Genomic DNA, 3,276 nt, shown 5'->3' on the forward strand with positions numbered 1-3,276 from the left:
TGGTGCCCTCTGCTCCCCAAAACACACCCAGTGCCGGTGGGGGGGGGGACACGGGTTGGATGGCACCACCGAAGCGGCCCCACACTGCACCCTGGGAGTGACACACTGCTCACACTGCACCCCAGGGGTGACACACTGCCCACACTGCACCCCGGGAGTGACACACTGCTCACACTGCACCCCAGGGGTGACACACTGCCCACACTGCACCCCGGGAGTGACACACTGCTCACACTGCACCCCAGGGGTGATGCACTGCCCACACTGCACCCCATGGAGGGATGCACTGCACCCCAGGAGCTATACACTGCCCACACTGCACCCTAGGAGTGATGCACTGCACCCTGGAAGCATTGCACTGCCCACACTGCATCCCAGGAGTGACACACTGCCCACATTGCACCCCAGGAGTGATGCACTGCCCACACTGCACCCTGGGAGCGATGCACTGCACCCCAGGACTGATGCACTGCACCTCACGAATGAATGCACTGCACCACGCTGCACCAGGGAGCGATGCACTGCACTGCACTGCGCTCCAGGAGCGATGCACTGCATCTGAGAAGCAAGGCACTGCCCTGCACTGCACAGGGAGGCACTGCATCCCAGGAGTGATGCACTGCCCCGCACTGCGTGCCACGAGTGATGCACCGAACCCTGGGAGCTGTGCACTGCATCCCAGCAGTGATACACTGCCCACACTGCACCCCGGGCACCAATCCACTGCCCCGCACTGCATCCCAGGAGTGATGCACAGCACAGCACCACACTGCACTGCACCCCAGGCACTGATACACTGCCCACACTGCACCCCAGGAGCGATGCACTGCACAACACTGCACCCTGAGCGCAATGCAGTGCCCTGTACTGCACGCTGAGGAGCGACGCACTGCACGGGGTAAGGATGCACTGCATCAGGCAGCGACGCACTGCCCGCACTGCACTGGGGAGGGATGCACTGCATCCCAGGAGGGATGCACTGTACTGCACTGCACCCTGGGGAGCCATGCACTGCCTGCACTGCACCCCAGGAGCTACACACTGCCCACACTGCGCCCCAGGAGCAATGCACTGCCCACACTGCACCCCAGGAGCTATACACTGCCCACACTGTGCCCCAGGAGCGATGCACTGCACCCTGGGAGCCACACACTGCACTGCACTGCATCCCAGGAGCCATGCACTGCATCCCAGCACCGACGCGCTGCCCAAGCCCCGCCATGAGCCAGCCGAAGCAGAGGCCGCAGCCCCAACAGCATCGGACCCTGCAGCGCGGGAGCAGCAGGCAGTGCCGGGGCCAGCCGGTGGGACGGTGACACGCGTGGCACAGCCAGCGCCGGGACGGTGCCAGCCCCTCGGGGTCCATGAGGAGCCACAGCCGCACGCCCAGAGCTCCGGGAACGCTCAGAGCTGAGGAGCTCGACCTGCCCAGCTTATCCCGGGGGAAAAGGTGGGAGATGAGGGGGGTCTGGAACACGATGATGGTCCCCTCCAACCCAACCCCTGCTTCGGTGGAAGCCCAGGGAGGGGGTGCCGCTGCGGGCAGAGCCCCTGGCACCCCCGGGACCCTCCGGCTGGCAGCGGAGCTGGGCCAGGAGCCACTCAAACCGGCAGCCAGGTACGGGCTTTGGGCTGGGGAGGGCGGTGAACCACGGGAACAGGCCCAACCGGCACCGGCGCCCTGCCCAGCCCCGCGGCGGGGAAACGGGACGGCGCCTCGGCCCCACGTCCCCCGGGGCGCCCCGTGCCCTCTGGGGCTCACACCGCACTGACACCCCCAAAGCCATGCGCATGGCCTGGGGGGGCGAGCGGGTCCCGGAGCGAACTGCTGCCGCCGCCAAACCCCACGCCTAAACGCCGCCGGGGCACGCGCTAGGCTGGCACATGCGTGTGCCAGCCACACGCAACACGCGTGCCGGCGGCTCCCCGGCAAGCCCACGCGCTTTACCCCCCGGGGAGCTCACAGGGTGCTGCACGCTAACGGCCTGGCGCAGGCAGGGAGCAGGCAGGGTGCAGGCAGGGTGCAGGCAGGGTGCAGGCAGGGAGAAGGCAGGGAGCAGGCAGCACCTGTGGGAAGACGTGGGGCAGCGACCCACAGCCCTAAAAACACCCGTAGAAAACCACCCCCCGAAGCATCACCGGCCGTCACGGTGACGGCAGCCCAGTGGCCCCGCGGGGGGCAACGGTGGCCACGGGCAGGGGCGTCCCCCCTTTCCTCGAGAGGCGGCGGGTGCTGCGTGCCACGGCGAGGAAGTTTCGCGCTGAGTCAGCACCAAAGGGCCGGTGCAGGCGCGGGAGCTGCCGGGAGCCGCCGGAGGCTACGGCGACATCCACGGCCCTGCGGCTCCCCGCCACCGCCGGGTCGGGGGTCCCCGTCTGGGGGTCCCCGCGGGGATGGGGCTGCACCCTGAGGCGGGGGGGGTGCAGTGACGCAGGGGCCCCAGCCACCAACCCCGTGGTGACACCGCGACGTCACACAAAAGGGCAGGAACCAAGAAGGAGGAACCGAGCGGAGGGGAAGGTCTGGTCTCGGCTGCCCCCCGGGGGTCCCGCAGCCCAGAGCCCCCCAGCCCCGGAGAGGGGAGGGAGGGAGGGAAGGGGCAGCCAGCGAGCGGGCAGGGGGCAGGCGGGGGGGCAGGCAGCAGATCAGGCAGAGGAGAAGGCAGAAAAGCAATCCGGGTGCAGGCAGGGCACAGGCAGGGTGCAGGCAGCAGGGCACAGACAGCAGTGCAGGCAGAGGAGCAGGCAGGGGGCAGGCAGGGCAGAGGCAGGGAGCACCAGGGTGCAGGCAAGGGCACAGGCAGGATGCAGGCAGGGTAGCAGGCAGGTTGCAGGCAACAGTGCAGGCAGGGGGTGCAGGCAGGATGACGGCAGGGGGTGCAGGCAGCAGAGTAGGCAGGACACAGGCAGCAGAGCAGGCAGGATGAAGGCAGCAGAGCAGGCAGGGGGTGCAGGCAGGGGGTGCAGGCAGGATGAAGGCAGCAGTGCAGGCAACAGTGCAGGCAGGATGAAGGCAGCGGTGCAGGCAGGGGGTGCAGGCAGCAGAGCAGGCAGGGGGTGCAGGCAGGGGGTGCAGGCAGGATGAAGGCAGCAGAGCAGGCAGCACCCCGCGCCCCGCCAGGCCCCTGCCTGCCCCCCCTTCGCCGGGGCTGCGGCTCCTCCTGCCCGCGGGGGGCGGATTTTTTGGTGCAAAAAATAGAACTTTTGGCAGGCGGCCGCCAGCCCGACCCCCCCCTCCCCCGGCCCCGGGGGCAGCTCTGCCGGGGGCTGCGGGCA

This window comes from Calidris pugnax, unplaced genomic scaffold (assembly GCF_001431845.1).
Source record: "Calidris pugnax isolate Ruff unplaced genomic scaffold, ASM143184v1 scaffold639, whole genome shotgun sequence".
Lineage (NCBI taxonomy): Eukaryota > Metazoa > Chordata > Aves > Charadriiformes > Scolopacidae > Calidris > Calidris pugnax.